Source organism: Zootoca vivipara, chromosome 6 (assembly GCF_963506605.1).
Source record: "Zootoca vivipara chromosome 6, rZooViv1.1, whole genome shotgun sequence".
NCBI classification, from domain to species: domain Eukaryota; kingdom Metazoa; phylum Chordata; class Lepidosauria; order Squamata; family Lacertidae; genus Zootoca; species Zootoca vivipara.
Window position 1 is genome coordinate 16,837,907 of NC_083281.1, and position 8,683 is coordinate 16,846,589.

The 8,683-nt window shown below is 48.3% G+C and overlaps 1 protein-coding gene across 1 annotated transcript in view; it reads right to left on the minus strand.

Annotated features, from left to right (window-relative positions):
- The window catches only part of EGLN2 (egl-9 family hypoxia inducible factor 2), a 189,675-nt gene that overhangs the window by 90,184 nt on the left and 90,808 nt on the right, over positions 1-8,683 (minus strand). The window lies entirely within an intron of this gene.

An 8,683-nucleotide genomic window follows, 5' to 3' on the forward strand; every position in this document is an offset into this window, starting at 1 on the left:
GAGCCTGCTGGGTCAGGCCAAAGGGGACCCATCCAGCCCAACATCTTGTTCTCTCTCTCTCTCATTTCCAGCATCTTGTTCTCACCATGGCCTAATGGATGGCCTAAAACGTAGGAAGTAAGACAGACTGCCTCTGGACCTAGAGATTCCATAAGATCCTGTCTGGTGGATCAGGGCAGTGGCCCATCCGGTGCAGCATCCTATACCTACTCACAGTGGCCAGCCAGACGTTCAGGGGGAGAAGCCCACAAGCAGGATCTGACCACAAGAGCAGCAGCAGGAACTCTCCCCAACTGGGATTCTCAGAAACGTAGGAAGCCGCCTTGGTCATGGCAATAGCCTCCCCAACCTCCGCAGGCAAATGTGAAATGAAAGCAGCAATTTGCTGTTCTTATATTGTTCTGTTATGTGGGATTCAATTTATTGGGAATTTTAAAGAGAAATAACGCAGCGTGGTACCCAAAACACAAATCACCCACAAATACAACCATGTCACATTTTAAAGTACTGTAATTTTTTTAAGTTGCTTTGTGTCTCATCGGAGCCACTTGCCGCCACAGCCATCCTTGTGGGTAAGAGCTCAGCACATCTGGCGCCACAAGATCTCAAGTGCTTCTAGAGTTTGAAGGGACCCAGAGGGTCATCTAGTCCAACCCCCTGCAATGCAGGAATTTCAGCTCAGTCCGAGCCACGAAAGGTCATGGCCCCCTTGCGAGCAGCATGAGGCTCTTAACTTTGCAGCCTGAACTTAACAGCGCTTAGCTTATTTTTTTAGTTGCTGCTTTGTTAATGTTGTCACAATTGTTTTATAGATCATAAATGCCATATTAATTTGTTAATCAAATAATTACTCTTGCTGTCATTTTGATGTTCAGCTTATTTTTTAATTGCTGTTTTGTTAATAGCATTTTATAGATTGTTGTTGTTAATTCAATTTATATACAGTTCTGCCCTTTATCAGAAGATCCCAGGGTGGTGTGCAACATTAATTGTTTCAATGAGGGCCTGTTAATTGATTTATGCTGTATTTGTGATGTGCTATTATATTTTACAGTACTAGGTTATTATTGGGACCCAGGTGGCGCTGTGGGTTAAACCACAGAGCCTAGGGCTTGCTGATCAGAAGGTCAGCGGTTCGAATCCCTGTGACAGGGTGAGCTCCCGTTGCTCGGTCCCAGCTCCTGCCAACCTAGCAGTTCGAAAGCACGTAAAAATGCAAGTAGATAAATAGGAACCGCTACAGCGGGAAGGTAAACGGCGTTTCCGTATGCTGCTCTGGTTCGCCAGAAGCGGCTTTGTCATGCTGGCCACATGACCTGGAAGCTATACGCCGGCTCCCTCGGCCAATAATGCGAGATGAGCGCGCAACCCCAGAGTCGGTCACGACTGGACCTAATGGTCAGGGGTCCCTTTACCTTTAGGTTATTATTATTTATTGTCTGTCAGCCAGTTTGAGATTCGTGAGTGAAAAGCAACCTAAAAATCAAATCAAACTATGAAATGACCAAAATACGGCATGGAACAGAAGATGATGACCTAATTATTTATTTTTTAAATGTATGCATCGTTTGATGACTCAATGCGTCTTGTGAGGAGAAAAGGCAAATTTGGAAGCTGGTTGTTCTCTAAAAGTTCATAGTTCAAATCTCTGAACTTTAAAAAGAACTTCATGGGAGGAAACTGGCTGGCATGTGTGGGTTACACAACTGCTTGCTGGGGGGGATTTGTCTTGCAATGACAAAAGAGAGCCTTTGTCTCAGCAATGTGGCATTTGCTGACACATTCAGGAGTATGACGGTGGCAGGAGACATCCATCCGGCACGGGACTCCAAAGGATGAGTGACATAACCCCCCCCCCCCGGGCAAGGTGAGTCACTTTGGGGCAGAATGCAGCCCTCGCCATTTATGGCTTTCGGAAAGCTGGGAGTGACTGGCGTGAGTGGCTCCCTGGTCATCAGGATGAGTGCTGTCCACCTTTGAACCCAAGTCTTCCCAGTCCAGGTCAAACGCTCTGTGCACGTACTCAGGCATTCTGCACATGCTCAGGGGCACTCTTTATTTAAATAATAATAATAATAAACCTTCCAGAAGCACCTTAGAGACCAACTAAGTCATACCAATGGCAAACTTAGTTGGTCTCTAAGGTGCTACTGGAAGGAATTTTTCTATTTTGTTTCAACTATGGCAGACCAAACACAGCTACCTACCTGTAACTTTAAATAAATAGTTTTTGATAAAGTATACAAATTCCAGTAAACGCGCCTTCCCTCATTCCTCCCTCCAAGGGAGAAAATCAAGGAAATACTGTATATCATGCCATCATGGTAGATGTGACTTTCGTGGGTACCAGCTGGCAGAGTGCCCAGTTGTGGTTTCTAAGCGGAGGTCAGATGGTCATCTGTCCTGGATACTTTAGCTGAGATTCCTGCATTGCAGGGGGTTGGACTAGATGAGCCTTGGCGGTCCCTTCCAACTTTACAATTCTGATTCATTCCGTGATTGAAAATGTGATGAAAGGGCACCAGATTTCGAGAAAGACACAGTTGTCCCCAATACTGGCTAGTGTATGCTTTGAGGCATCTGGTCGGCCACTGTGAGAACAGGATGCTATACCAGATGGGACCCCTTAGGCCTGATCCAGCAGTTGCTCTTCTTAGGTTTGTGTCCTTGCTCTGAATTTATTTCTGGGTGTTTGATACCACAGAGGTTTCCGGCAGGCTTTGGGCTATTTCAGGCACAGCCTGTTGGAAATCAAAGTCATAAGGGTCTTAAAATAAAAAAATAAAAACAAATAAAGAAGATAGCTCTTGCAAGGCGCTGCAAGGGGAGGGGAAGCACCAGAGCTGCTCTCCGCACCGCTCCCTGATTTTGCTCCTTGCCACAGTGACGCTCGGCCAAGTACAACATAAACCGCACACAGGAAGAGGCTTGAGAAACAGGCTCTTGCACACTTGCTTGGTGGAGAAAGCATCTTCCTCTGCGCAGCAATTCAGTCCTTGTCCTGGCACCCTCTTGCGCACACCCCTTGAGCATCTCTTCCTCTTATAAGATCCCTGCAAAAGGAAGAAGGAGCAGAAGAAACTGAGCATCCTTTTCGGCCCCAAATTCCGGCAGCAGCAGAACCCAGGAATCAGGGCTCCCTCCTTGCCTTATCCAAGGCCCTGCGCCAAAAGCAGAAAAGCAGACCTTGAGCAAGGCTGCTCTTCGCTCTTTTCCTGTGCTAACGGAAATTCCTACAACACCTGGAACCACGAGCAATTTCATTACATCTTAACCCGCCTATTAGGGGTCATGGGGAAGCAGAGAAAGAAAAAACCCTGCATGCGTTGACACGACAACATTCCTGAAATTGCACTCCTCTCTTGTGGAGAATTTAAAAATACCTATCTAAAGGGAAGAAACTACATCTCTCGACTTTGGGACGCATCGGGGTCTAGCCAAATGATGATAATACCTATGTTTTTAGATTGCTTTGTTCCGTTCAATTTCTACCCCATTTGCTTAAAGGTAAAGGTAAAGGGACCCCTGACCAATAGGTCCAGTCACAGATGGCTCTGGGGTTGCGGTGCTCATCTCGCTTTACTGGCCAAGGGAGCCGGCGTACAGCGTCTGGGTCATGTGGCCAGCATGACTAAGCCGCTTCTGGCTAACCAGAGCAGCGCACGGAAACGGCGTTTACCTTCCCGCTGTAGCGTACCTATTTATCTACTTGCACTTTGACTTGCTTTCGAACTGCTAGGTTGGCAGGAGCTGGGACCAAGCAACGGGAGCTCACCCCGTCGCAGGGATTTGAACCGCCGACCTTCTGATCGGCAAGCCCTAGGCTCTGTGGTTTAACCCACAGCGCCACCCATGTCCCTTAACATGGGGATTAGCAGCTAATAAAAGTTTGGGTTCTCTTTGGTACGGGGCTTCCTTCTTGTTTCACCTGGTGGCAGGTGGGAGTCCTGTTGCGACAGTCTTCAATAAAGACCAAGCCTACTGGCTGCTGTTTTGCTCAGGTATTCCTGGCTGGTGTCCTTGTTTTTGTCCAAGGGAGCCCTCAGATTTCTCCGTTAACACTGGCTAGCAACTCTGAGGCAGAGAGAGAAAAGATAAACTCTAGCCCTGTTGCACTGGAGATCCTTCTGCAGGAGCAGGGAGAGCACTGACCCTGAAGCTTTTTGCATGCAAAACATTTACTCCACTATTACACTATGCCCCCCATCAAGTTTGGTTCTCTTCTCTCTCCCACTGTCAACCTAGAACCGCATCTGGATTTTGAGCATCCCTCCAGTTCTGACCTCTTGCATAATCCTGCCCATCTCCCCACCATGGGAGCAGAATCACAACATGTAGTGTTGCCTACAATTCTGCTGTCCCCCCCCCCATTATTTCTCCTGTCTGTTGGCACCTCAAATATCATAACAGCATTACCTAAAAAACAGTGTGCCCAAAACAACAGAAAGGTGTTTTGTAAAGCAAAGGCTTAAATCAGCTGCCTGGGGTTGGTGGCACTTTTAGTCCAAAACCACAGGAAGCGGCCAGGCCGTCAAAGGCTGATTTCGAAGCTTCTCTGCTGCTGCCAAACCCCTCCGCTGCCTTCTGTCAAATCTTGCCTCCCTTCCCTTGTTCTGTTTGTGCATTGCTGATGCTTTCTGGATGCATCAGAGTGGCCAGCCGGCAGCTCTGCAGAGGAACATCAGAAGTTATCTTCTTCTGAACCCATTATTCCATCTGTTGTTGTTGTTTAGTCACTTAGTTGTGTCCAACTCTTCGTGACCCCATGGACCAGAGCACGCCAGGCACTTCTCTCTTCCACTGCCTGCCGCAGTTTGCTCAGTCTCATGTTGGTGGTTTCGAGAACACTGTCCAACCAATTATTCCATCTAGTTCGATATAAGGGGGGGAAACAGGGAGTTGGCTTTTACATATAGCCCAACTCCCCATCAAGGGACCCCGTGTCCCCTAAGTTCAGCATTTGTCAGAGAAGAATGATTCCAAGCAAGGCAGGCTTTTATTTTGTGTTGCAACAGAGCGCCCTGCCCTGTGCCCTTGCAAGAATGAACACCCAGAACAAAGGTGTGTGACAACTTTTAAAGCCTTTAGAATTTGCCCGACCCTTTAGCCAAAGAATCACCCAAAAGCATCATATCAGCATCACAGAAAGAGGAATAAATGCAACAGAAATTGGAGTGTTGGCTTGTCTCCTGTTTGTCAGGATACCTAATAATGCTAGCTGATTGCCTTATCCTGACCAGCCTGGACATTCTTTTGAAATGGTAAATACATCAGTTTTGGAATCCATTGTTACAGAGCTACCCCATTGATGTGAGAAGTTTATCTATGTATAGGATTCTGAAGGATTTGCAAGTGAAAAGAATTCAGCCAGTCTATCAGGAAAGGTTTTTCCATAGTACAGTAGTACAGGTATTGAGAAGCAAAACAGCTAGTAAGCCTGATCTTTATTAAACAGTTGCAACAGGGTGCTCCCCCCCCCCCGCACTCAGGAGGGGGGAGGAGACCCAGAACATTGGTGTGCAAGCCCTTATATAGACTTTTGAAATTGCCACCCTGTAGCTCAAGACCAAAGGGACGCGGGTGGTGCTGTGGGTTAAGCCACTGAGCCTAGGGCTTGCCAATCAGAAGGTCGGTGGTTCAAATCCCCGCGACGGGGTGAGCTCCCGTTGCTAAACTGAGATGAGTGCCGCAACCCCAGGGTCGTCCGCGACTGGACCTAATGGTCGGGGTCTCTTTACCTTTACCTTTTAGCTCCAGACCAAACTGCAAGAGTCAGTGGAAGACAGGAGTGCCTGGCGTGCTCTAGTCTAGTCCATGGGGTCACGAAGAGTCGGACACAACTAAACAACAACAGCAACAGCTCAAGGCCGCCACCCCCCCAATACATCATACATACATCACAGAAGGGGTGGTCTACAGCAGAATCCTGCCTGGCAGGATACCTGTTAATGGGTTTACCTGGTCAGCCTTATTACAGGTAGGTAGCCGTGTTAGTCGAAACAAAAATAAAATAAAAATAAATAAATAAATAAATTAAAAATTTAAAAATTAATATAAAAATTTTCAAAATATATAAAAAAATTCCTATCAGCCAATCACCCATTCCCACCACCCTTCTGAGTAATACCCCTCCCCACCCTCTGACTATACATAAGGGTCTGGTGACTTTTGTTTCAGTGTATCTGAAGAAGTGTGCATGCACACGAAAGCTCATACCTATGACAAACTTAGTTGGTCTCCAAGGTGCTTCAGGGGTCAGCAAACTTTTTCAGCAGGGGGCCGGTGCACTGTCCCTCAGACCTTGTGGGGGGCCAGACTATATTTTGGGGAAAAATATGAACGAATTTCTATGCCCCATTTTATAGGGGGGGCACCCAAACGAGGTTTCATTTGGGAATCAAGATTGGCACAAATGCCCTCAAGGGGACCCCGTCTGATCCTACAATTCAAACAAATAGCCAGCACGTGTAGAGACAAAGTCAGAAAAGCTAAAGCACAGAATGAACTCAGGCTTGCTAGAGAGGTTAAAAGCAACAAAAAGGGCTTTTATGGGTATGGGTAGGTGCTGCTGGGAACTTGAACCTGAGAACTTCTGCATGCAAGGAAGAGGCTCTGCCACTGAGCCATCGCCCTTGCCAAACATTTTGCAGATGTTGTGGGGCCCCTAAGTCTCACTAGCCCCAGCCAGCAGGGCCAATGGTCAGGGATGGTGAGGGATGCAGCCCAGGGAAGCAGGTTAGCCATCCCAGAAACACATAGACCACATCCCTTGTGAGGGATTACTGTATATCCTTATAGCAGCACCACACACCTTCTGGAAGAAACGTTTAGGAAAGAACATCTTGTAATATAATCCCAAGAGGTTTTCATTCCAAAAGAGGTTTAGGAATTTCAGGACCTGACTCATCCAAGGCTGATGTTCACAAACTTGACCCAAATGTTTTATCCACAATGTGTACAGACGGGAATTGTGAGCTGGGAAAATCCGAGCTTTTGCTAAATGCCTGGTGCTTTTCCTGATTCCCTCTGACTTGCTTGCTCCTGAGTCACTGATGGCAGCCTTGTGATTCTGTGTCCGCCCCCCCCCTTCCAAATCTCCATCTGATACTTTCCATCTGCTTTGCATTCAGGATCCCAGCTTTTTCCAGGATGCTGCTGAGGATATCTTACTCCCAAGCTGCTCAAGCGCTGGACCAAAATATCTGTTCCACTCCCAGCTCCTTTGTGCATAGACGGGAAGTTCCTCACGAGAGTGAAGTCTTTTCGGGTAAGCTTGAGAATGGCAGGAAATGTAGCTGTACCACCACCTGGGTGGCAGAGGAGAAGGCAGACAAAGCAGGCAGGCAGCGATACAGTGAACCATGAGGTTGGAAGGGACCCCCGAAGGTCATCTAGTCCAACCCTCTGCAATGCAGAAAATCTGCCTGGAATCTGTTGCTGGATGGGCTCAAACCTTCTGGTTAACAGAAGTCAAAGCAGTGATGATACACTGGGCTAGAGATTTTGGATATAATATCCAACTTTCATCTTGGGAAAAGTTATGGAAAGAGGAAATAAAGTTTACTGCATTCTGTTCGCTGAAGGAAAACTATACGAAAATGATGTATCGCTGGTATCTAACACAGAGTAAAATTGCGAAAATGTACAGGGCTGGCTCTGGTGTCTGCGGTGCCTATCTTCCACGCAAGATGCCGTGGAAGGCTTTTTTGCAGAAATGATAAGCCAGGGGTAGGCAGCTTAAGGCCCGCGGATGGTCTGGGAATCAGCGTGTTTTTACATGAGTAGAATGTGTCCTTTTATTTAAAATGCATCTCTGAGTTATTTGTGGGACATAGGAATCCCCCCCCCCCAAATATAGTCTGGCCCACCACATGGTCTGAGTGACGGTGGACCGGCCCACGGCTGGAAAAGGTTGCTGACCCCTGTGATAAGCATGAATGCATACTTGTCGGAGGCTCCTGGTGCAGCGCTGCTTCAGAGTGACGAACAAGGGCGCTGCGCCCAGCTTCTACCTCTTGCCTGGCGCCCGTGCCTCGGTGGCCACAGCAGGCGAAGGCTCTGGGTGCAGCGCTGCTTTGGCGTGGCAGATGAGGGCAGTGAGCCGGTGCCAGGAGGCACCGCATCCAACCTCCGCCTCTTCCCAGAACTGGGCGTGAACTTGGCGCCCTGGTTCCCCGTGCCACTTGCCTCTATGGGCAAGATGCCCCTGGTGGGTCTCAAACCTTCTGCTTGTTAGGGACTGACCTTGCATGCGAAGACTGGCTCTGGCAGATGGAGTGGACCAGGCCAAGGCTGGGTCCAAAGGTCAAGAAGGTGGTTTCTGCACATGCTGTAGTATAGAGGGAAGTGAGGGGTAGGTGGGGCTCGTCCACCTGGGAAGGGAGCCTACCTAGGAGAAGGAAAACTCTGATCCTAAATCTCCACTGCCTTGTGGGACATCCTCGGGAGAAGAAAAGGCTCAGGAGTAAACCCTACACAAAACCGGAGCGCAGTCCCTAAGGCGGTTGGGTGGCGCCTTGTACGCCTCCTTCCGGCAACTCCTGCAACCAAGCTGATGCCAAACGTCTTGCTCCGCTTTCCTTTGGACCTCATCAGTGAGGTGGGGGGGGGTCTTGTCACAAAGGTGGCCTAGGACCTCCCGGCTTGCACCCAGGAATGTCAATTTGGTTTCCAGTCTCTGCAG